Genomic DNA, 27,815 nt, shown 5'->3' with positions numbered 1-27,815 from the left:
TTAAGTAGGTATATCTATATTTTTCTTTAAATTTAAATTCCTTTACATATTTAACTATTTTATTTTTACCTACTGTTAATCTGTCAAGTTACTCTGTACGTTATTAAGTCTGTCTGTTATTAAGTTAATCTATACTTTAATCTGTTAGTCTGTAAGTTAGTGCATGTTAGTTTATAAGCAAAGTTTCACCTGTAATTGACGACCATACTGTTTATTGTATGTATTTAAATGTGCGGTCTTTTATGTATGGAAGTTGTCGGTGATAAATAAATTAAAAAAAAAAAAAAAAAAAAAAAAAAAGAAGACAATAAGACTAATAATTTTAATTGCTGTTTCTACAAAAACCTAAAACTATTGTCCGTCGATATTGCCAGCCGTAAAAATCGAATAAATTAAAAAGTCAGCCTCTTTCACTTCGATTGAAACATTGATATTGTTGCCGTGCGCAACATTGGCTGTTTTCATCCTAGGACCTAGATAGCTTTTTACGCTCTAATGATTCCATCTTTTTCGAGTACCTACCTGTGGCGTAGTATTATTATCTCTCAGGATAGTGTAAGGATTCTAACGAAACCTTTACATCCAAATCTGTTCAGGCATTTAGGAGTTATGGTGGATAAAATAATCTCACATACATACATTACGCGGCCGAAAGTGATGTACCTACATAGACCTTAGAGGTAGCAGATTTGTAGAGCGTTGTCCCTGTCGTTGAGACCGACAAAACGTCAAATAGGTATGAGTAACACGAAATGTCATTCTAAAGGCCGATGTAGGTACCTACATTACTTTCGGCCGCGTACTTTCATCATCGACAAAAAGAAACCGTAAAAAAGTAGGTACAAGAAGGCGGTACATCCCGTAGTGTGAAATGAGCTTTATGTTCCTCTCCCGGAGCGGTTCGCTAGTGTGTAAATAAATGTGGTAGTGCCTTATTAGCTGTTTGAAGTACACACCAGTAGACTGATACAATAGCGCGCCATTTAACAATGCCTTCATAGCCTGAAATCAGGCCAGGGCTGATACTTCTTAGCTTAGGGCCTACCTGTTTTTGTAGAGCGAGCCTATTGAGAATTGTGACATCGCTTCTTTATTGTTAGCAATGCGTTAGTATTTACAAAATCAGTGACTCACCCAGGGCTGTAGCCAGGTTGTAATCAGGTTAGACTCAAATTAACTCAGAGCAGGCTGAAAATCAAAATTTTTCCACATAAATATGATTTATGTCCACGTATTTCACAATGCTTATATTATGTTACTTTTCTTTGTATCACATAATTATTAATGTGAGTAAATTCAAACAGTATTTTTAAACCCATGAACAAAATCGTACGATTAATGTTTTTATTTTCGTTAGGTAGGACTAAAACTGCAAGAAAATAAAAAGTTCTCAACTTTTTATTTTCTACGAATCTAGTTTTGCTCTAGGTGGGTGACACTTAGTTTTTTTAGTGTTGTGATTAATCGATACTTTTTATTATTTTGCTAAAAATAATGCGTGGAAAAATCTTCAAAATATATAAAAGGAAAAACTGACTGTTTATCTGACTGACTGATCTATCAACGCACAGCTCAAACTACTGGACGGATCGGGCTGTTTGGCATGCAGATAGCTATTATGACATACGCTAAGAAATAATTTTTGAAAATTCAACCCCTAACTGGATAAAATAGGGGGTTTAAATTTGTATATTAGACACGTGGACAAAGTCGAGGGCATAAGCTAGTAATCAATAAAGTCGAAATACTTAACACGCTCAGGCTAGCGCTCAACTGGCGTACTCCTGGCTACATCCCTAGAGTCACTATAAAGTAAACTAGATAATCGGTATCGTGTGTAAAACTAGTCGCAAAAGAGCAAATAACTAACTTCCTACTTTAATTAGCAAAGTCGTTTTAAAGACGTACCGACACGACCTCATGTTTTCCACCATCCTACTTCCACTTAAGGTAATACGAATGACTCGACGCAATTATAACTCTATCCGAAAACACATTATAAAGTAAGTGCTACTAACTTCACCCGTTAGTAAGAATTCATTTTAAAAGTTGTACGTAATACTCGTAAGATGACGGAGATAATAACATTATGTGCTTCGTTGCGTAATAGGCAGTATTTGTAAAAACCTGAAGAAATAAACAAGCCTTTTATTTTTCTTTTCTTCACAATTTACTAAGTACTAGCTTATGCTCGCGACTTTGCAACTGGACTACACAAATTTCAAACCCCTATGTGTGTGTGATCCCGTCCCTACAAGAGACCTCTGTCCAGCTGTGGAAGTCTATCGGTTCATCATCATCAACCCATTACCGGCTCACTACAGAGCACGGGTCCCCTCTCAGTATGAGAAGTGTTTGGCCATAGTCCACCACGCTGGCCAAGTGCGGATTGGCAGACCGATCTATCGGTTGATGACAGCTAATTTCTTGCAATTTTGTTATTTTCATAACAGCTCTAATTAACTATGAAATTTTCGAGGGCTAAATCAAAATTTTGTTTCGACTCACGTTTAAATTATGTGCATAGGAGGTAGGTACCTGCTTACCCTAAAAATAAGGCTTGGTGTAGCAGTAAATATGTGCTAAACAACCTAAGAGCTCTAATTCTTTATTTTTATTTTGTTTGAACGAAACTATGAGGGTTCCTTCCTTGTTTTACTTTGGAATCCTAAAACGCGGATATGAGAATTTGCTATTAATAATAACTTTGTACAAGTAGGTGACTAAGTGTAACTGTAAATCATGTTGATATTGATTTCAATGTCAATTAATAACCCTAACAAATAGTAGCCTTTTAACTTCCAATCACAGCGAATTAATCATTTTTCAACTGAACTTATAATCGGTGTTTCCCCGAGGACTAGCAACAATTTGATAACCACCGCTATCTAGCTGTAACGGTCCTGATGGAGCAATAACAATTAATTTAACCGCCGCAGCAAATACAACCAATAAAAATTTAGTCAAGCGTGACTTTCGGTTTGATTACAAGCTTGTTTCTCGTAAAAACATTGCAATAATATTATCATCAACTTATTCTAATCCACACTTAAACGCGAAAGTGTGTCTGTCTGTCTGTCTGCTAGTTTACACGGCCTATCCGTTTAACCGATTTTGATGAAAGGCACAGTGATAGTTTGCTGCCCGAACCTAGACATGATTTTTTAAAATCCTTTGGAAAGTATTTGATTTTGTGGGATATAAAGTAGCTTTTATCCATCTCCTGGATGCAAGCTATCTCTGTACTAAATACGATGCCCACGACTTTGGCGTGAGTTTAGTTTTAAAAATGCCGAATTTTGATTTTCCGGGATAAAAAGTAGCTTTTATCCTTCCCCGGGATACAAGCTGTATCTGTTCTAAATTTCGTCAAAGCAGTTACACGGATAGGCTGTGAAAAGCTAGCAGACAGCCAGATACAGTTTCGCGTTTAAACTTGGATTAGAATAAGTTGATAACATATTATCATTGTAAAAAATATTCCTGCAAATAAAGAATCTTGAATCTTGATGATTGTAATAGTATTGCAATATTTTAACGAAAAACAACTAAAATGTGTCTACATTTTCGCATTTATATTATTAGTATGTTTTATAATAAAACTGATTTCACAAAAATATTTGAAGTCACGTTTCACCCACCCTTGTTACACAATTTGTCAGACCGGGCACCACTTCCTCTGAACATTCCACTTTAAAGTGAATAAGGAAAGGGGACCCCCTTTCCTCCCCAATAGCCAGCCTTATTTGCACGTATTGTAAGAATAACTATGGTCGTAATATTACACCTTGCTCTACTTTTTAACCTTACACGTGTATTAACTGTCTGTAACTTTAGATATAGGTAGTACTCAGGGTAGTGCATACATTTTGAAAACGCACTCGGCATATTTGCTCTATGTGTCAACTGTATGTTAATAACAATAGTACGTACGATTTTAGTTCTTAATCTAAGGGAATACCGTACTTTTGACTTTTAATAGGTATATATTATTTTTAAATGATCCAACAACCTTTTTTTCAGTCCGCCAGTTTAAAATAACTGTAACGTAAGTAGTAGTTACATTAATATATTAACAAAATTTTAAGTGGACTAAGCATTATTATCAATATAGAACTCATAACCTTTTTTTATAGTCCACTATTTTGTTATTTTTATTAGATCTATAATAATAATTCTGAACCTTTCGCTATTTTTTAAAATTAAAATAAAGTTTTACAAGACGTAGGTACTTTTGGATCGTCAAATGCATCTACCACTGACTGGTTCGGAATGCTTTACTCTCCCTCTGTCATGTTCTTGCTTTCCTATTAGAAAGTATTGTAAATACACTAAAGAAATAATAACTATGGTCGTAAAGTTACACCATAGCCGTATTATGATTACAGTGCTATCTTTAGAACTGATTTTATATCAAATGCGTCACATGAGCTACCTTCTAAGGTGGATGAGTTCATTTCTTATTTATTTTGCTTTTATTATATAATGATGAGATGAGGCCCACGGCTTCGCCGTATGTATTTAGGTTTTTGAAATCCAATTGGAACTCTTTGATTTCCCGGGATAACAAGTAGCCTATGTCCGTCTCCGGCATGAAAACTATATCTGTACCTTTCGTCAAAATCGGCTGAACGGATGGGCCATGAAAAACTAGAAACAGACATACACAAATTTGCGTTTGTAATATTAGTAGATATGGATAGAATAGAATAGAATATAATGTTTTTTATTCATGTAAACTTTTTACAAGTACTTATGAATAGTCAGGTAGTTTTAATTTACCAATGGTTCGGAATACCAGAGGAACGGAAGGAGGAAAGGAATGTACAAAAAAAAAACCGGCCAAGTGCGAGTCAGGCTCGCGCATTGAGGGTTCCGTACTACAGTCGTATTTTTTCGACATTTTGCACGATAATTCAAAAACGATGATGCATAAAAATAAGTAAAAATCTGTTTTAGAATGCACAGGTGAAGACCTTTCATATGATACCCCACTAGTTACTTACTTCGAAAATTGAAAAGACTAATTATTAGTTCATGACCACAATTTTTTTTTTGTGTGATATAACCCTAAATTCACGGTTTTCAGATTCTTCCCCAAATATCAGCTATAAGATCTACCTACCTGCCAAATTTCATGATTCTAGGTCAACGGGAAGTACCCTGTAAGGTTTCTTGACAGACAGACAGACAGACAGACAGACAGACAGACAACAAAGTGATCCTATAAGGGTTCCGTTTTTCCTTTTGAGGTACGGAACCCTAAAAATAACTAAATATCTATACCTCACACTGTGGGAGCAACACTCCGAACCAGTAGTAGATCCAATCAATCAATCTCAACCGAAATACCCTTGCCGATTCAGAAGAGCTTGTTTATGCGTATTTGATTTGTTTTAGAAGCAGATCGGTTATAATAATATCATTCAAAACTTTTTGGAATTTTGAATATAAATAAGTATTTAATAATAGTATTATTGTAAATGTTATCCATACTAATGTTATAATTATGCGAAAGTGTATTTGTTTGTCTGAATGTCTGCTAGCTTTTTGACCCATTTTATGACAAACCTCTCTACAAATATAGCTTGTGTCCCACGACCATAAGGACATAGGCCACTTTTTGTTGCGTTCCCACAGGATTCTTAAAAAACCTAAAAACCACGTGTTAAGTTGTGTTAAGTTAAGATGTCATCATCTATTGATGGTATACAGAGGTAGCTTGCATCCCGGACACGGATATAGCCTATTTTTTGTCAAATTTTTTGTATGTTTATTTAATAAAATCAATCAATCAACCTATCTGTAATCTGTCGATAAGCTACTCAGCAACGTTGTTCTCAAATGTTGCTAAGTAACCACGGGACAGAATTTTAAACGAAACTCAGTCCCGATATAATCGAACAAAATATTACATAATATGTATTCAAAAATTTAAACCCAAGCAAAATCGATCACAGACGTAGTCACCGAACAATATATGGGAGGTCGCCTTGAGAAAAATTCGTAAGGAAGCGTTAAGTTGGCGGGTGGTGTAGTGAGGGGGTGGCGGAACGCGGGGGGTAGAGGTCACGGATCAGCTGGGAGGCGACCATATTGATTCCCGGCCTGTTTGATCGGCGCCCGCCCGCGCGCCGCGCCGCCGTGGATTAATAGATGAACAACTTTTATGATTTCAACTCAAACGGAACGGTGATAATAATATAGTATAGGTACAATGCAAGAAGTTTCATATACTTATAGAAATTTTACTTCGTTTTCGGAATAAATTGAAAAAAAAAAACTAAAAAGGGTGTATTTTCAACTCTGTCTCCAATTACAACCACCTAATTTAATAGCACTTTCGCGGTTTTTTCTTCTTCAATGACCCAATCACCGATTCCTGAAATAAAAACCCGTAAACATTTTAGTTCTTGATTTCCCTTTTTTAGGACATAATCAATAGCCTAATAATTCAAATTTCAAGGTTGACTGCCTTTTGAAATGAAATGAATTAAAAGTAAGTCGTTTCACAGTTGCGTAGTGAGCCCTTAAGTAAGTTTAAATAATCTGTATCTCAGGGTCCACGCTCTTCCTAATCTGTATCAAAAATAAGTAAATGTTTTGAACAAATAGTACTACAAATGAGTACATAATAATTAGCATACAATGACGTGTCAAAAAGTTTTCTCATAAAAATGCACATCTTTAAATCTTAGTCAGTCTAAAAAGAAGTTGCATTGTATAATTCAATATAATAATTAATATGGCATACTATCTATATTAAACTTTATTAAAGTAATGTTAATGAATACTAAAACGTCATATCGAACAAAATCTTATAAGAATATAAGGAACTTCTTTGATAAGTATAAAATATAAACCGTTTAAAATCCTTATTGCTTGAAGCTGTTGTTCCTGTTAGAGAATGCTGGCACTTTAATTAAAGTAAAGAGTTTCATTAAAGTAGCAGTACAAAACGTCTTATTGTTACATGAAATCACTATTAATAAAATAAAACTGCTAGGTAGGTAGGCACTGAAGGCGAGCAGTGTATCGGCGGCGGCGAAGCAAAACGAGCTGAGCTGAGATGCAAATTTTATTAGGTACTACTCTATTCAGTAGAATAGAGTACCTAATAAAATTTGATTCCATCTCAAAACTAAACACCTTTTATTTGAAACCGCAAAGCTAAGTTTGTTTGTAAAATATGTCGTGCATTGGGATCTTGGACTAATAAGTACAAGCTTTAGAATAGAATAGAATAGAATAGAGCAGAGTAGAGTAGAGTAGAGTAGAGTAAGGTTACTCTACTCTACTCTGCTCTGCTCTGCTCTACTCTACTCTGCTCTGCTCTGCTCTACTCTACTCTACTCTACTCTACTCTACTCTACTCTATTCTTTGCTATTCTAAAGCTCGTAATTATTAGTCCAAGATCCCAATGCACGACATATTTTACAAAGAAGCTTAGCTTTGCGGTTCCAAATAAAAAGTGTTTATTTTTGAGACGGAATAAAATTTAAGTACCTTTAAGTAACTTTAGTTAAATATAAAAGTAACAATTTAACAACCTGTGTGAGACTTGCCTCTTGAAAAACATTCACATTGTGAGTCGGGATTGAAATGTTTATTTCACGAAAATCCCGTGACGGGTGGTGTGAGTGAGCTCGTTCGTACCAACGCGCATCAGTATAGTGCCACTCGGGTACTTGAGCGGTGTATCAAAAGGTGAATAATATGGATTTGGAATTTTCGAGTTGTTTGACGAGTAATCCGGACGCAGGCCGCATTGTGAGCACCCTCGAGACCGCTTCAGTTCTTCATGCTTATTATGTGGCGTGCCTTCCCCGGTTCTAGCACGTTTTAGATAAGTAGTTGATGTGCCTGGCTGTCATTTCCACATACGCTTTAAGGCAGCTCAGTTCGGTGCTTTCTTCATACAAACGTAGGAGGGAAAATACAACAATATTCGATATTGTACGCACAAAACTAAGAATTATATCGATTTATCTCGTCATTATCTAGGTTCAATGATATCTAAAACATTGAAAAAAATATTGATTTAAAAGTTACGAGCCTCAAAAGATTCCTATTTTAACACTAAATCTATGACAACTTTGGGCGTAAATAAATAAGATTAGGGATATGAAAATTCTAAAACAATTTATCATTACACGTAGTTTATTTATTCATTAGTTGAAATAACTTTACTTTGCAAACCTAAATTCAGTAGTTTTTTCTCAAAAATACTTTTCCCAAACTACTGTTCAACCCTTTTCAAGCGCTAGATTTCGGCTAAAATCATCATGCTTCTCACCCCAAAACATTAGACACCGCGCGGGTGGCGGAGGGAAGGGCCAGCCCAGCGGCGCGCGGCTGCGCGTGTAATATTGTGGTTTCTATGACGACAACTGTTGTTATGTTTTCGAAAACAAAAGTCGTAATGATTTTATAAAATTAATTTTTATTCGATTATTCTTCTTATAAATCAGTGGCTATGCAAATGTGTAGAAGATTGAGCAGAGCAGAGTCAATAAGTCCTTCAAATACTTATTGCATTTTGTACATTGACCTCTGGAATTTGAAATTTGGACACCAATTTTATTCATTGGTTTATTGACCTGACTTTGTTGTTGAGGTCCTAGTAGGGATATCTACTCGTGTGGTCCTAGTACAATAGGTAAGTAACTTTGTTTAGTTATTTATTTTATCTAATTTTAAAAAACCGGCCAAGTGCGAGTTGCTCGCGCACCAAGGGTTCCGTACTCAGGTATTTTTTTGACATTTTGCTCCATAAATCAAAAACTATTATGCATAAAAATAAATAAAAATGTGTTTTAGAATACACAAGTAAAGCCCTTTCATATAATACCCCACTTGGTATACTTATTATACATTGAAAATTGAAAATACTAAATATTTTTTCATTAACACACTTTAATTTTTTTTTGTAAGTTGTAATCACAAATCTATGGTTTTCGGATTTATTCCTTTACTTGTGCTCTAAGACCTACGTACCTACTAAATTTCATGATTCTGGGTCAACGGGAAGTATCCTATAGGTTTGTGTGACAGATACGACACAGACGGAGAGACGGACAGACAGACAGACAACGAAGTGATCCTAAGGGTCCCTTTTTTCCTTATAAAGTACGGAACCCTAAAAAGGTACCTGTATATGTATAATAATATAGGTAGGTAGGTACCTACCTGGTGGTATTTCTTTGTATTTTTAGGGTTCCGTACCTCAGAAGGAAAAAACGGAACCCTCTGTCTGTCTGTCTGTCGGTCCGTCTGTCCGTCCGTCCGTCTGTCCGTCCGTCCGTCCGTCCGTCCGTCCGTCCGTCCGTCCGTCCATCGGTCCGTCTGCCCGTCCGTCTGTCCGTCTGTTCGTCTGTCCGTCTGTCTGTCTGTCCGTCTATCTGTCTGTCTGTCTGTCTGTCCGTCTTACAAATAAAGTACGCAACGCTTCGTACAAATAGTACTTTTTTATTTATTTATTCAGATACAAGTTAGCCCTTGACTGCAATCTCACCTGGTGGTAAGTGACGATACAGTCTTAGTACGGCTATTTCGGATCGGGAATTCTTGGATTCAGATTAAATGCAGTGCAAAAAGAGAGATCATTAGGATTCCGTACCTCAAAAGGAAAAGGGAACCCTTATAGGATCAGTTTGTTGTCTGTCTGTCTGTCTATCTGTCAGTCTGTCAGTGTGTCTGTCAAGAAACCTGTAGGGTACTTCCCACTGACCTAGAATGATAAAATTTGGCAGGTAGGTAGATCTTATAACACACGTAAGGGGAAAAATCTGAAAACAATGAATTTGTGGTTACATCACAAAAAATAAATAAAAATGTGTTCATTAACGAATAGTTAGTATTTTCAACTTTCAAGTAAGATTAGTAAACCAAGTGTGATATCATATAAAAGGACCTTACTTGTACATCAAAAACCGATTTTATTTATTTTTATCCATACTAATATTATAAATGCGAAAGTGTATCTGTCTATCTGTCCGTCTGTCTGTCTGCTAGCTTTTCACAGCTCATCCATTTAACCAATTTTGATGAAATTTGGTACAAAAATAGCTTGCATCCCGGGGAAGGACATAGGCTACTTTTATGATAAATAAGATTTAGTGGATACCGCTATTTTTCTGGAAATAACGTTAGATGCGAAACTTCAATGGGGCTCTCATATAAATAACTTATCGAACAGACAGTTCTGCTGCATATGCGGTAAAAAAGATTCGCCAGTTGACAGACATAGAAACGGCGAGACTAGTATATTTTAGTTACTTTCACAGCATTATGTCATATGGCATATTATTAGAAAAGAAAAAGAAAGAAAAGAAAAAACGTTTATTTTTTAAAGCTGTACCACACATTACCAGTTACCAACTGGTTAGGTTATCCCAGCGCCTTTTATACTTGAGTAATAAAGTCAAAAAACCTCAAGTAGAAGAAGCGCCGGAATAAAGTATGTCATGTGTGGCACAACCCAAAAAAAAAAGGTCCCTACTCAGCATAAATGCATATTGTCTTGCACAAGTACAAAAACATACAGCGCTGGTTTTCAGTAGAAACCCTGATTCAGGTGGCACCACGGAATTATTATGGGGTAATGCTGCTGATATAAATTCTATTTTTGTGCTGCAGAAAAGGGCTATTCGAGCCATATATAGTATGGGACCACGAGAGTCACTGAGAACTAAATTTAGAGAAGTTAAAATTATGACAGTGCATAATCAATATATTTTTGAAAATTTATTGTACGTATATAAAAATAAATAAATTAAAAAAAAAAGTGACTGTCATAAGTTCAAAGTGACTGTCATAAGTTCAAAGTTTTCATAAAACGTAAACTAATTAAAAAATCCTATTACATTGTAAAGGATTATTTAAATGATAAGTAAGCTTGGGAATGAGTTGCTCGGCTTTGTGATAGTTCTAATAAGTTTAATTTATGATTTTGTAAAGTGGTGATAATAAAAAGAATACCCGGCTGAGTTAGCTGTGGGCTCTTCTCAGTCTTGGGCACGTTTGGAACCCTCGTAGCGTTTGCGAAATAATTATCAACACTATATTTTACAAATCCAACAACTGACAATCGAAAAGAGTAATTTATTACCTATTTTGAACAAATCATTTGACTTTGACTTTTGATCCCGGAAAATCAAAGTTCCCACGGGATTTTTAAAAAACCTAAATCCACGCGGACGAAGTTGCGGGCATCATCTAGTGCATACTAAATAGTTTTTGATTTATCATGCAAAATGTCAAAAAATACTATTTACCTATTTATTTATTTTTATTTTTCACTAGCTGCCCCGGCGAACTTCGTACCGCCTAACAGTCGATTCTTTTTCAGGAATTTTTTAAAAATTTTCTCTCCGTAAGAACCATATTCGTACTTCAAGGAATATTATAAAAAAAGAATTAGCGAAATCGGTTCAGCTGTTCTCGAGATTTGCGATCAGCAACACATTTAGCGATTCATTTTTATATGTACCGAAATTCTAGTTACATAGTAGTAATAAATTAAGTTACATTGTAAATGCTTATCTCTAAACAGAGATTTAGAGATAAACATTTTACTATTGTAGTACGGAAACCTCGGGGCGCGAGTCTGACTCGTACTTGGCCGGTCGGTCTGTCGGTCGGTCGGTCGATTTATTTTAGAATGCATCGTATCGACAGCTGGTGGTAGTAGTTTACATATATCCTACTAATATTATAAACTAGGTGAAGCTATGATAGCCTAGTGGTTAGGACGTCCGCCTTCTAAACGGAGGTCGGGGGGTTCGATCCCGGGCACGCACCTCTAACTTTTCGGAGTTATACGCGTTTCAATTAATTAAATATCACTTGCTTTAACGGTAAAGGAAAACATCGTGAGGAAACCTGCATGCCGAGTTCTCCATAATGTTCTCAAAGGTGTGTGAATTCTACCAATCCGCACATGGCCAGCGTGGTAGACTATGGCCAAAACCCTTCTCACTTTGAGAGGAGACCCCTGCTCTGTAGTGAGCCGGCGATGGGTTGATCATGATGATGATGAGGTGATGCCCGCGACTTCGTACGCGTGGAATTAGATTTTTAAAAATCCCGTGGAAACTCTTTGATTTTCCGGGATAAAAAGTAGCCTATGTCACTCTCCAGGTCAACCATACCCATGCAAAAAATCACTTCGATCCGTTGCTCTGTTGCGACGTGATTGAAGGACAAACCAACGAACCAACAAACAAACACACTTTCACATTTATAATAGGTGTAGTGATGTGTGTGTGTGGATGTTTGGATGTTTGTTACTCAATCACACAAAAACGGCTGAACGGTTTTGGATGAAATTGGGAATGGAGATAGATAAAAGTGTTAAAAGTGTAAATTAACACATAGGCTACTTTTTATCCCGGAAAATCAAAGAGTTCCCACGGGATTTTTAAAAACCTAATTCCACGCGGACGAAGTTGCGGGCATCAACTAGTAATAAAATATAATTTGGACTTATCCGAATTCCGAAAGTCAGGGTTGTCAAATCACACTTATATTATAAAGGCGAAATTTTGTATCTGCGTGTGTGTGTGTATAGGTTTGTTACCCTTTCACGCAAAAAGTACAAGACGGATTTGGCTGAAATTTGAAATAGTGATCGCTTTTGAAAGAGTTCTCGTGGGATTAAAAAACCACTATATCCTCGCGGACGAAGTCGCGTGTATCATCTAGTTACAAATATACGTATGTAGGTCATATTGTGTGCTTAGACAATTTAATTATAATATACTTGAGTTTTCATGTAACAGAAACAAAAATGGATTGGCGGAAGAGGAAAAAGAAACGGTTTAGACTCGCAAAAGCAAATCCCTTGCAAAGAGGAGATCTATTAAAATTCATCAGAATCTTTCCAAACCATAATATTATCTTGTGATGATAATGCCATTACTTTTTCGGGGTTATTCCCGTGAGTCACACCCGACGTGAGTAACAATGTGACTCGACGGGAATTTTATTTGACTGAATATGTACTTTTCCGGGATGCTGAATTTGATAATGACATTTATTTTCAAATCCAAAATAGCAGACATGCACTTTTCACAAAAAATAGAAATGGGTGTCGTTTTCAGGGTTTCCAGGATGCTGGTTTTGATAATGACATTAATTTTTTAATCTAAGATGGCGGGCCAGCACTTTTTATAAAAAATAGACGCGAGTGTCGTTTTCAAGGTTCTCCAGGATGGTGAATTTGATGATGACATTTATTTATTTTTAATAAATACTTATATATTATACTTCTATTTTAGTGGATCACAGGATTTTCTTTGACAAGGAAACGACAAAGCAAAAAATCTAATTGAATTAGATTATGATGCTATCACACCGTACCATTTAGAGCCAGCTTCTGAAAATTTGACACTGTGTTTGTAAGTTGATATTATTTAGATACTAGCTAATGCCCGCGACTTCGTCCGCGTGGATTTCACATTTTTCAAAATCCCGCGGGAACTCTTTGATTTTCCGGGATAAAAAGTAGCCTATGTGTTAATCCAGTTAAGAATTCTAAATTTCATTCAAATCCGTTCAGCCTTTTTTGCGTGATTGAGTAACAAACATCCAAACATCTACACTTTCACATTTATAATTCCACTAGCTGCCCTGGCGAACTTCGTTCCGCCTACGGCCTAACAGTCGATTCAAATTTTTTAAATTTTTCTCTCGGTAAGAACCATCCTCGTACCTACTTCAAGGAATACCTAATTTAAAAAAAGAATTAGCGAAATCGGTTCAGCTGTTCTCGAGATTTGCGATGACATTTACTGATTTATTTTTATATTATAGACTAGCTTATGCTCGCGACTTCGTCCGCGTGGGCTACACAAAATTTCGAACCCCTATTTCACCCCCTCCAGAGTTGAATTTTCAAAAATCCCTTCTTAGTGGATGCCTGCGTCATAATAGCTATCTGCATGCCAAATTTCAGCACGATCCGTCCAGTATTTTGAGCTGTGCGTTGATAGATCAGTCAGTCAGTCAGTCAGTCAGTCAGTCAGTCAGTCAGTCAGTCACCTTTTTCTTTTATATATTTAGATTAGGATTAGGATAATATAATTATTATGTTACTAGCTGCCCCGACGAACTTCGCACCGCCTACAGTCGATTCTTTTTCAGGACATTTTTTAAATTTTTCTCTCCATAAGAACCATCCCCGTACTTCAAGGAATATTATCAAAAAGAATTAGCGAAATCGGTGCAGCTGTTCTCGAGATTTGCGATCAGCAACACATTCAGCGATTCATTTTTATATAATATAGAGATTTACTATTTGTTGTCAGATTTGTCAATGCTGAATTATGTTGTATTTTAGTGACTCAAGACATTCCTTTTAGAAGAAAACAAGGAAAATAAAATGAATGTGCCCAATATACGTACCACTGAAATCCAACATGATGCTGCAACATTCAATTCTGTACTAAATATTGAAAGGTCTACCATACCATACTTGTAAGTTGTTATGCTATGTTTTTTGCATACATTCTATATAGATAATACTCACAATATAATTATGTTGATTGTATGTTTATTAATTCCAGAAATGAAATGGAGAGCTTCAATAGTTCTGCGTCGAATGATACATCTAATGTGACTGTTGAAACAGAAAATGATACATATTGTGTTTATGTGTGTAGTGGGCTTTTAGAGGGAAATTGAATTGTACCTACTTCCTACTTATAAAAATAAAATTTTCATTTTTGAGATCAAAGTGGAATTTATTTTGACTTTTGTATACACAAGTAGATAGTATATATAGTTTTTAGTCGCTACTAATAGATAAGTGTAGGCAACAAAAGTTATTTTCACAGACAAACGAATGTGTAATCATGTGTTCCTAATAGGTAATCCGCCAGCACAGAGAATTCAACTCCTAGAGTACGCATATACAAGGTTTTACATGAAAACAAAATCGTAAAATGTTGGCGGGGGACAGGGGAGAATGCTTTGTTGTGATTGGTGGACTGACTAATCAAAACAATGTGCGGAATGAGGGTACCGAACGGGCGTGGGCGATGATTCATTTAAAATTCCGTGGGATCACCACGATTTAGCAATGCAATTCCTTAGGTACAGCATCAGGGTCGAGAAGTGGGTCTTCGAGTTCAATGATAAAGTCTTTACTTGGTAGATATAGGTACCTACCTCCAATATCAATTTATAACCGACAGTTTCAAAATCCCATAAGTTTTGGTGGTCATGTCCCCTGCAGCATCAGGATTGAGGAGTTGAAATCCTGTGTGTCCTATATAAAATGACATTTTATATAGGACAATGTTGCAAAGTTTCTTTATCAATTAAAAAAATACGCAAATCGGTTCAGAAATCTCGGAGATTTCTGTGTACATAGGTAGAAAAACACAACTCCTTATTTAAAAGTCGGTTAAAAAAGTATCCTTTGTTAATCCTCTACTTGTCTGTAAAAGTCCCGTCAAAATAGGTTCTGCCGTTCCGAAGATTACCCCGTTCAAACAGACAGACAGACAGACAGTTTTTAAAAACGTTTGATTCAGCTGTTATGGTACAGTTCAAATAACAATATTATGAGCTTGCGGTAGTTATTTCGAAATTACAGACAGACACTTCATAGAAGTATGGATTTCTATAATATATACGAGTTGTTTATACACGCTGAGGCAGTAGTTACCTAATAGGTATGTATGTAAGTGAGATTTTATAGTATTCATCAAAAGATAAGTAGGTAATCATTATCATTCAAAACAAAATTAAAAAATATTTATTTCAGTAGGTAAAACAATTTCACATAGTGCGTAGTAATTGGGACCATCCCAGTAACTGTTTTAGTATTGCTACGAGTACTCGTGGCAGGCGACCCCGCTCTTCCATAAAATCTTATACAATAATAATTGAAATAAGTAGTTCCTTCATAAATCATATATTTACAAAAATTCATCGGTGACATCTGTCCAACTATCTGTGTGCCATCATCAATATATCCGGACGCTAGTGTGAGCGCATGCACTCGCTACACTGCTCATCACTGAGTCTATCTCTTTCTATCACAATGTTAGGTGAAATAGCATACAGGTTACCCACGTGGGCCGAGCAGTTCGGACGTGCATCCAGCGTCACCTTGTGACTAGGGTGCATTTATGCGTACTTTACAAAGCAATGAGCGCCACGCGGTGGCTACCACGTGGTACGAGTAATTTGCGACTCATTTTAGACTAAGTGCACAGTCCAATGTCGCCTAATATAATTATAATATCTTAAACTACTTTCTACTTTTGCTTTATGATACTCTTCAGTTCGTATTATGGTAACGCAACGGTATTATTTTCAACTACAGGAATATCACAGCTTATAATAAATAGATAGGTACAATACCAGCTGGGTGACTACCTCGGTTTACCAATCATGATAACCACAGCAACTTCATATACCTCAGGTACATGTCTTTGTCTAAATGAGGCACTAATGAGATTGGTTAGTTTTACAGCTTTTCGAAGAAGACCGCGAGCGATTAATTAGATTATCATAGAAATCTGCATGATAGCCTAGTAATCAGAGCATCTTCCGCGCTGATACAATACGGCTAGTGAAATTTATGCTCTCAATAAATTTCTAAGAGCGGGTGAGATGTAAGGCCAGACGAGTGCTTGACCTAAAAACTGGAGACGAAGCGGGCGATCGAGCCGATAGCGCGCGCTCTGACCGTCTTATTAATACTATCCACTAATTATTATTTATTATGAAAAATTATTATTATAAGACAGTCTCCACTTTGTGATTGCTGGTGAAATTGCTACTATAAGCGAAATGTGCCTGTCTGTCTGTCTGCTACATTTTAATGGCTCATTCTTTTAATCGTCTTTGATGAAAATTACAGAGATAGCTTATATCCCGGGAACGGGCATAGGCTACTGTTGTCACGATAAATGAATCATTTCCCGCAAGATTTTTAAAAACCTAAATCCACGTGGACGAAGCCGTGGGCTTCATCTATTTGGTACACAGATAGCTTACATTTCGAAGACTACTTTAGGCTACATATGCTACCTTATATCCCAGAAATTAAAAGAATCCCCACGGAATTTTTAAAACCTAAATCCACGTGGACATGTTTGCGGGCATCATCTAGTATATTATAAAAGGAAATTTTGATGGATTGACATACTAAATTTGAACAGAGTCAGAGTAAACTTAAGAGTTCCGATCGCTGGGTCTAGAACACTAGAAACTATGGATTTGGCATGTAGATATTCTAAGAAAGGATTTTCAGAAACTCCACCCAAACGAAGCTAAAGCGAGTCGGCTAGTAGTTATACTCTATATTTCTTTTAGATGATGGTTTTGTCAGATTCTGTGTTACTTGTTATATTTTTTAATTCGAAGACAAATGATTAGCCAACTCTGTCATTATCCATTCCATAACAAGTACCTAAAGCCGACATTTTTTAAAATTGATACTTCGCTTACCACTTACGATGCCGGGATAATGTACTTGTAGTGTCTTGAAGTGTAACACTTTGTCGGACATGGATTTGAGATCCTTTATAAGTGCCTCTGGACTCGAGAATCGGTTTTCTTTTAAAGTTTCTTGTGGGAGTGCGCCTCGACTCAATGGCCCACTTTGCTTCATTTGGGTACAAATTTTATGTACCTAAATACTTAATGAAATATTTTTGGGAATATTGCACAATATAGTTTAAAGCCCCTCAATGGAAAAACGGTGGAGTGTTAAAAGTTTGAAGCGATTGTTAGCAGTTTTTTAACTCGTGGTTGGTTGGATAATCATGCATGCATGCATTTTGGATTTTCATGCATTTTTTAATCATAATTCGTAACGTGTTTTTGATCGTTGAATTATCTACATGATTCCAGGGAAATCGTCAGCAAGGGATCACTTCGATTTTTTGGGATAAAAAGTGTCCGTCTCCGAGGTATAAGCCATCTCTGTACCAAAAATGTAAATGTCGTCGAAATTGGTTTAAAGGATGGGCTGTGAAAAAGTAATATACAAAATAATATACAGACATACTTTCGCATTAGTATGGATATGGATAAAAAATCATAATCACCCATCACCATCATCACCATCGTCAAGTCATCGTCGGCCCACTACTGAGCACGGGTCTGCTCTCAGAATAAGAAGAATTTAGGCCAAGGTAGACTGCATACACTTTAGAGAACATCATAGGTGTAGAAATCTCAAAGCCGCTAGTGTCCTCACATTTAAATGCTTAAAACACACATAATCCCGAATAGGTAGTTAGAGGTGCGTGCCAGGGATCGAACACCGGATCCCCGATTACTTAATCAAAGTTTTAAACCACTATGCATAATCACATATTATGGAAAAAATAGCCTGTTCTACATTTGTAATCTGAGTTTCCTGAATCCGAAACATGAGTTAGCTTTCCTAATTCGATCTCATGGTTTTCCCTGAGTCGCTTTACTCCAGTGCGTGTATGCCTATCTACGTACTTACTGCATTTATGGTACCGTACCTATAGCTAGTGAAAAGTGATTGAAATTAAAACCATTTTCTGTCTTCAACTGTGACTTACGGAAGTTATTCTAGTAGGTAGCTAGGTAACTATAGATGCTGGCGATGAGGAAGTGATGAATAACATACATTCCTTAGAAACCGTCTAAAGACACAAAACAGAGACTCGTGGTTCTGGAATTTGAGGCTTAGATAATTGAATAGATAGAAAATATAGCAAAGTTATTCGAAGAAAATATAGTAAAGAAAATATAGTAAAGTTATAATCGTTATTACCAATGATATTAGAAGAAAAAGAGGTAGATAGGTTACTTATATCAAATTCGATGTTTATTAATGGCACGCTGCGTCAGCGCCGAAAGACTCAACACACATAAACGCATAGATAGTATTTTAACCTCACACAACAGAGAGTAAAGGACGGTGAACTAATAACCTCAGCTTCAGTTGCGCACGAAAAAGAGACGGTTATATTTTGCACTACCTCGTCCTGCACAGAAGAGTGGAAGAAGGACGGATATATGCCTAATAATGCGAGCGTAAAAGAGACGGGACGAGACGGTAAACTAGAAACTCCAAAGAAAAAAAAAACAGTAAAGTCTTTTCGGCTAATGCCGATTTATGCCTACACTGTAGTTGTATAGTAAAATAAAAACCTTATACTGTGGTATTTAATATATTACGAACTAGCTTTTTCCCGCGGTTCCGCTCGTTTTTAGGGTTCCGTGCCCAAGGGGTGCCAACGGGACCCTATTACTAAGCCTCCGCTGTCTGTACGTCCATCTGTCAGCGGGCTGTATCTCGTAAGCCGTAATAGGTAGACAGTTGAAATTTTCACAGAATGTATTTCTATTGCCGCTATAATAAAAATAATAAAAATTAAATTAAATTAAATAAAGGGGGCTCCCATACATGGAAAAGAAGTCGAAATAAAATTACTAAATTTTACGCGGACGAAGCGCGAAGGTAGGTAAAGGAATAAAATGTGAAATGAAAATATTTTTTATTTTTGAAAATATTTACTATTACACAATCTACATATCCATAGCCAAAATTCCCTCATTGTATGAAGAGACCCAGCAGTGGACCGTAAAAAGATGTTAGACCATAGTTAATTTATCCTTCCCTAAAACAGGAAATATGCACACTATTTGAATTGTCAATACTCAGAAGAGACCTATCTGTTTATTTTATATTCTTTGATCGGAAACTTTAAAATACGTACAACGATAACTTGATACGTACTTATGGCATGTGACATAAGGTACAAATTGCAATGAGTTGCATTTTACACGAACGTGCACGAGTTTGTTATTGTTAAATAAGTGAAAAATACGAATTATATAAAAGAAATAGTTTTACTTACGAATGAAATGTGATTCCTTGACTTTTGGAAACCTTGCTTGTGTAGTTTGTGCAGAATCTCATCACACACGACGGCATTTTCGGTTGTTTTGGGAGACGAAAACAAAATACACATTACTATCAACGACGTCATCGATAGCGCGACGACAGCGGGCGACTGAGCTCAGGTTTGCTAATTAGCTTAGTTTTAACGTGCCACTTGCGGTCCGCGTATAACGTATCTACCTATTTTCTTCTAATATCATTGGTTATTACTTATTAAATTCGATTTTTTTTACAAAATTTACAAAAACCTTTTTATTTGTTTTTCAGTCTACCTAAATCTGCCGCGTGGGAATTACGAAATATCTGATATTATTCCTTGTCTACATTATAACGGGAGATCTGGGCAAAATTTCATCTCTTCAGGTCCGAGGGTTTGGGGTTAGGTGATGATGAGTCAGTCAGTGAGCGAGGCAGGAAATTAATTTAATTTTTTATACAATACACTTACATTATATATTTATAAGAAGGACTGAATGATACTTATTTTGAAAGATTTATATAAGTAATTACTAGCTGATGCCCGCGACTTCATACGCGTGGATTAAAGTTTTTAAAAATCCTGTGGGAACTCTTTGATTTCCCCGGATAAAAAGTAGCTTATGTCATTCTCCAGGTCTTTATCTATACCCATTAAAAAATCATGTCAATCTGTTGCGACGTGATTGAAGGACAAACCAACAAGCCAATAAACCAACAAACCAACAAACAAAACAACATGGGTACTGATAGTCCGTAAAAATTGCTCCTTACGCGCAAAAGTACGGTTCCCTTTTAAAATAAGGACTAACGACGTTAAAGACTAAAATCATACTTTTGACATGAAATTTGACATAAAAGTTTAAATAGCGCGCGAGGAGTGAAATTTTACGCGTTATACTTCTGCGTAATTACTTCAACAGTTTTAGTTTTAATAAGTACATATTTGAACCTTTTTCCTCAACATACGGCCATCCCGATGCGGCGTCCTCATCTCGAAGGCTCGTGGCTCAGAGGTCTGAGGGTGGAGGGAAGGCAGGGACGTTGACCTCCCTCCCCCACGTTTTGCTCTGACCATATTCTGTTATGCGATTGCCAACCTTAAACATTTATGTTTTTAGGTAATCTTTCCATTGACGTTAATGTTTCGAAGGTTTATTGGAAAAAAATATTCTCTCTTCGGGATTCAGTCACGAAGTGATGTGAGTGCGAATTATATATCCTTAATGACAATGGTAAAAGCTGCCTATATATTATTATATCTAGTACAAATATTGAAAAAAAGGAAAAGCTGGCTGGTTGACTAACTGATCTGACAACGCAAACTACAGGACGGATCGGGCGGCATGGAGAAAGCTAGGCGTAGACATCCGCTAAGAAAGGATTTTCGAAAATCCAACCCCTAAGAGGTAAAATAGGGGTTTGGCGTAGTCAACGCGAACGAAGTCGCGAGCATAAGGTAGTAATCAGTATACCCTACTTCAAAATTTTCAATAACTTGACTCGTGCAAATAAGTAGCTATTAGTAGGCACTTCTATACTTATACTTATGTAAATCACGCAGTTTTTATTTAAAACTGCTGTTCTGTTGTTCATATAAATATTTACCCACCTAAGTCAACGTACATAGTGTGATATTTCTAACTTTTAAAGTTAAGTAAGTAGTTGTATTACTATTTTATATTCTAATTACAGCAGAAGCATTAAAAAATTTGTTTCTGCTAAATTGATATCAGTACCCTTATTATAAATGTGAAAGTGTGTTTATTAGTTGGTTTGTTGGTTTGTTGATCTGTTGGTTTGATGGTTGGTTCCATTAGTACCAAATTAGGTCTTTATCCACTATGCTCTACTGCTCTACAATGTTAGGATAATAATTTGCAGTAAGATATTCGGATGACAATGTTCAAATGAGTCCTTGAGAGAAAAATCCGCAAGTATTTTAATCCTTTGCCATACAATAGATACACGACAAAATAGAGAAAGAAATTGATTTACTTTGCTTTATATAAAAGAATCAGACATTGATCGGGTAGCCCAGGCGGGTAAATGTCGCGCAAAATGTAATGAATTTGGTTGCTCTATTGTGAACCTTTTTATATAGAACTAGCTTATGCTCGCGACTTCGTCCGCGTGGACTACAAAATTTCAAACCCCTATTTCACCCCCTTAGGAGTTGAATTTTCAAGAATCCTTTCTTAGCGGATGCCTACGTCGTAATAGCTATCTGCATGCCAAATTTCAGCCCGATCCGTCCAGTAGTTTGAGCTGTGCGTTGATAGATCAGTCAGTCAGTCAGTCAGTCATTCAGTCAGTCAGTCAGTCAGTCAGTCACCTTTTCCTTTTATATATATAGATTGGCGTCATGTTACTCTTTTGGTCACGAGGTTTATTTTTTTAAATAAGGGCCTCGACATCAGCAGACGAGATGGTAGAGGACTTTACATTTTATTAATTCATATTTTATTTTATCCAATCGAAATAAAGTAATATTCCATTTCAATTACTCACCAACCTCGGAGCTTGTTCTCTGCGCTATCTCCAAGCATTGAAATAAGTATGTAATTTACTAACAGCTGATGTCCGTCCGATGTTCGTCAGTGTGGTTTGAGGTTTTAAAAATGCCGCAGGAACTCTTTGATTTTGCGAGATATTAAGTAGTGCATATGTCACCTCCAGGTTTTTAATTATATCTATTTACTTATGCATGCAAAAAATCCTGTTGCTCCATTGCGGCGTGATTGAAGGACAAACCAACATACAAACACACTTTCGCATTTATAATATGGGTAGTCATTTCAATTGGATAAGATAAAATTTGACTTGATAAATTGAAATCCTCTGCCGTCCCATCCACTGATTTGTGCAGGCCCTTACGGACGCTCGACGAGGAAAATGTAAACTGTATAGGTAAGTAATTTTACAAAAAACCTTTCACGATCTATCTTTTGCTCGTGTTACACTGTAGCTTATTGATAAAAGACCTTTGTCATCTATCGTGTCAACTATCTTCATCATCTATTTCAAACGGTTTTCTTATTTATATATAGAAGAAACTGAATGACTAACATATCAATGTATAGCTCAAGCCTCAAACCGAGATTTACGATGTTGGTTTTAAAATTTCACCGAGTGATGGCGGAGTTTCTTTAATTTCTATTGGAGTTGCTTTATAAATGCCTGATATCCGATGGATCACTGATATTGCTAAATAAATGAAGTATGACTAATATACGCTATATCTACCTACCTACTTTTTATTTATTTAATTGGAAGCCAACGGTATACAAAGAAATATTTTTTTTATATCTCAATTAAAAGTAAAACAACATTAAATTAAAATAAAATAAAATAAAATCTAAAACATCTAGACCACCGCAGCGAGGCATTGTACCCAAGATGCCCTACCTACTTAATTATTTTTAAAATAAATTCAGTGATTTTTACCGCATAGAGTTTGTGCTGTTTGACGTTGTTACAAAGTATTGGCAAGTTGCCCCGCCTTATTAGTTTTTAATATCATGCAATTTTGTGAATATTCCAAGAGCTTTTGATAAATCTATCTCAGATTATTTATTTATTGAAATAAAAAGTTACCTACCCTATAGTTATAGGGTACCGTGCACGGCAGCGAGCCCATCGGTCACAGCGCTGGGACCCTGGATCCGACCTCCAGCCAAGACGTCTAAGCCCTGACCCTAGAAGCCTCGCCGACACACGGGCGTTACCGGAGACGCGTCGTCCCCGCGTCAATACTCGGGCAATGAAGGCCCGAGGGTCGTACCTCCGTCGTTATATAATTATGTCAAATAGAGAAATCCCCGCTGCTGAAATATTCTTTCATACTCAGATTGCTAGTCATTGACTAGCTAATGCATTGCAATATGACTTGCGTGCCACTTACGCAAACCGACCCGATTTGCAAAGAAGTATGATTGAAAAGTTGTTAATTTGTTCTTGAATTTTAAGAAGGTATACTGGATTTAATTAGTTGGTCTGCAAGGTATATAGTTTACCGTCGAAGCCCTATCTGTTTATGTTAGTTTCATCTGAAAACCATTTTTTTCGTTAAGATTTCGTCCCATTACCATACATAATGTGGTTTAGCAGGTCCTCGCTGCTTAGTACTTAACAAAACTCATTGTGAAAAAGTCTTCCGAATAATTTAGTATCCAGTAAACGTCCACAAATTATTGTGCTTGAGCATTATTTGTATTGGTTGTCCCAAAAATCCCTATTCTAATATATTTGAAGCCTTTTCTGAAAATACCGATATTTATTTTCTCTCAAATTGTGATTGCGAACCAGGCGAACACCGCGAACACATGCCAATAGCAAGTGTGAAACACCATCCACATTACCAAATACCCTTCCCTTTAGAGATAGAGAGTCCCTTTTTCTCATTATATGTTTAAAGTTGCCCAATAACTCCCCGTATTTGAGCACCCGGATATCCATAATATTGACGTTAAATTGTCCGGATGGCTGTGGTACCGACGTGACGGGTGGCGGTCACGCGGCTCACGTGGCTCACGCGGCGAGACATACTCGTACTTACTGCGAATCGATCTGATCCTGCAGCCCAAACGTTGCTGAGAAAAGGATTAATAAGTAATTGCTCGAAGACGATAAGAATAAACTGCAGATATTTATGTCAATTTCAATAAAATCAATGTTGTCATGGTTGTGAAATGCCAGGTAACAATTAAACCAGTTTACCTAGTGACGTATTTTTTTCCCAATTTTAATTGGGAGTATTCTACTTTCTGGGTTTTCAAAGTGGAATAAAAAGTGGAAACATCAGCTGAGAATCATACCACCTAAACATTACCCGTTACATCGTAGCAGACAGTATTTCATACTTTTTTACAAATTTTGGTAGAATTTCGTTGTTAAAGAAAGCGATTTTGAATTACAAGATGTTCTTAAATATTAAGGGTCTCTTAAGTTTAAAGGGTTTCTTAAGTTTTAAGCGTTTCTTAAGCTTCCAAATATTGATTTCTCTCTCTCCTAAAACTTAAATTTTTGAACATGTTAATATTGAAGAACATTAAATACTAAATCATTCTATCTTTCTAGAAAAAAGACGAATGATAGGTACTGGCCGCTGCGCTGTTACACTAATCTTCAGGTGATATAATTTCCAATTTCATGATCATTGAGTTAGCGAATAACCCTGCTGATCAGAAAATACCACCTGTACCTAGTACTAGTAGTGTCGTAACTGGTCCCTATATAGAAACTTCGCTCCACTTTTCTTGAAATCAAAAATAGAAACTGACGCCAGTCATAATATAGGTTGTTATTACGCCGTCTATTCGGCATCGGGACGGGGAAGTTCCTTATAGTCTTTCGGAGTTCGGCAAGAAATGCATATTTGATGTCCCCTCGGTAGCGCGCCTCGACTATTACCGAATCGAGCCCTTGGCGCGAGTTATTACATCTTCCCTTGCCTTTATAGCAGAAACATAATCATTACACATTACCCATAAAATACGTATAATGAATGCGAAAGTGTGTTTGTTTGTTCTTCGATCACGACGGTGACGGATTTTTTAAATGGATATTATCAAAACCTGGAGATTGACATAGGCAACTTTTTATCCTGGAATATCAAACAGATTTTTAAAAATCTTTTGAGAACTGATGTTCTATGAGATCTATGTGGACAAAGTCGAGGGCATCAGCTTCTTAACCTTTATAAAAAAACATTTATAAAGAATAGTGACTTAGTTAAAATTAAAATGCGGGGAGTGACATAGGCAACTATTTTTTTTTAATTTATAGACTAGCGCTTGGCTGCAATCAGACCTGCTGGCAAGTGATGATGCAGCATAAGATGGAGCGCACTTGCCTAGAAGATGCCTATTCACTCTTGACTTTAAGGTATTGTGAAGGAGAAAACTGATGAAATCGGATGAATGATGAAGTCGGAAGGTCGTTTTATAACCGCTAGGGTTCGAATTAGAAACGAAAAGGCAAATCGCTTCGTACGTGTCCGTGGAATTTCGAATACGTACGGCTTACCTTGCGGTACAAAATGTGAAGGTACCAGGTAAAAGAGATCTTGGGCACACTCTTCGAAAGAGGTATATATCTTGGAAGATCAATTAGTTCTCCGTGATTTAAAAAAAACCTAAATCCACGCGAAAGGAAGTCGCAGGAATCGGTTAGTATGTTAAGTATTTAATTTACTGCAGGTAAATGAAATATCTTATAATAAGACATATTTAAGTACTTGTAAATGTGATATTGATACGAGTGGTAACGGATTATGCCGCATTAATAAGTTTTCATGAAAGATTCAATAAAACAGCCGATAAATTAATGAAATTAATTGATTCAGACGACTAGCTTAATCAATTGTAGAAATAGCTAAAATTGGCTTTATAAAAAAAAACTGTTTTGTGAATGGTAGGTAGGTACATTTGCTACATTCCTAATATTAATTATAATAGTTTTTCGATATAGATACCTACTGTGTCACCATGATCAACCCATTAGTGGTCCACTACTGAGCACGAGTCTCCTCTCTGAATGAGAAGGGCTTAGGCCATAGTCCAGCAAACTGGCGCAGTGCGAATTGGCAGATTTTACAGTCACACACCTTTTTAAACATTATGGAGAACTCTCAGGCATGCAGGTTTCCTCACGATGTTTTCCTTCACCGATGAAACAAGTGATTTAAATTGCTTTGAATGCATATAACTCCGAAAAGTTAGAGGTGTGTGCCCGGGATTGAACCCCTGACCTCCCGAAAAGGAGGCTGACGTCTTAATCACTAGGCTATCACCGCATTTTGCCCTATTTCAAAAATAGTAACTGACAGGGCTATCATGTTCTGATTGTATAAGCAGCGCCGTCAGGTCGGTATCGGGACTTCAAAGTTACATATTAGTTCTTCGCGAGTTTGGCACGAAGCGAGAAGTGCTGCATATTTGATGTAAGCGAGCTTCAACAATTACGTAAACGGGCCCCCGGCGTGAGCTAATCTCTATTCTCTTATGACTTTGTAGTTATATTCTGTACTAGCTGATCCCCGCGGCTTCGCCCGCGTAGATTTAGGTTTTTAAAGATCCCGTATAGCCTATGTCACTCAGGAATAATGTAGCTTTCTACTGGTGAAAGAATTTTTAAAATCGGTTCAGTAGTTCTAAAGATTACCCCCTACAAACAAACTTAACGACATCGGGCCGTGCAGCAGAAATCGTAATATTTTAATTTCGCCATAACTTCAAAACCAAACGTCCAATTTTAATCATTCACAGACCAAATATTATCTCCATAAACTGTTCTTAGTGATGAAATCATTTATTTTGATAAGGATTAATAGCATGAGTAAAATAAACGCGTTTAAATGTAGTCCAAAAAAAATTCAAGATTTTTAAATAAAAAAATGGTTGCTGTGCCTCACTCGACATAGATGGGTATAGTGTGTCGCGGACTTTTTTGTAGATATTTATAAGATCTACAATTAATTAGAACATTTTATGGTTCTATCTTTTATAGTTTAGGCAGCGTACGCAAAATAAGTAACTTTTCTGGTTGATTTTTTACACCTTGTGTCCGAAAAACCCAAATATCTTACGGAACCCTATTTTTTTCCAAAATAAAATATAGCCTATGTTACTCATGGATAATGTAGCTTTCGAATGGTGAAAGAATTTTTAAAATCGGTCCAGTAGTTTTTGAGCCTATTCAGTACAAACAAACAAACAAACAAACAAACAAACAAACAAACAAACAAAGTTTTCCTCTTTATAATATTAGTGTAGACAAACAATTGATTATAAAACACGTTCCTTAAGACGCAAGTTGCGTAAATTGAGATTTTTACACGACTGCCCAAAAAAAGGAGTGTAATGTTTTCAGGGTTCCTGAATCCTGTATGAATGTATGTATGTACCTATAGTGCGCGACAGGTTGAAATGG

General features: G+C 36.5%; 1 protein-coding gene and 1 long non-coding RNA gene across 2 annotated transcripts in view; both read left to right on the top strand.

Annotated features, from left to right (window-relative positions):
* Mid1 overlaps nt 1-27,815 on the top strand; it is an 80,414-nt gene that overhangs the window by 27,640 nt on the left and 24,959 nt on the right. The window lies entirely within an intron of this gene.
* On the top strand, nt 13,336-15,415 carry LOC138402274 (uncharacterized). Its single transcript, XR_011236707.1, has 3 exons — nt 13,336-13,401; nt 14,343-14,479; nt 14,569-15,415. It is a non-coding gene; the product is annotated as an uncharacterized lncRNA (long non-coding RNA).

This window comes from Maniola hyperantus, chromosome 4 (genome assembly GCF_902806685.2).
Source record: "Maniola hyperantus chromosome 4, iAphHyp1.2, whole genome shotgun sequence".
NCBI lineage: Eukaryota > Metazoa > Arthropoda > Insecta > Lepidoptera > Nymphalidae > Maniola > Maniola hyperantus.
The sequence above is the reverse complement of the archived record's forward strand: the minus strand, read 5'-3'. Positions and strand labels throughout refer to the sequence as shown.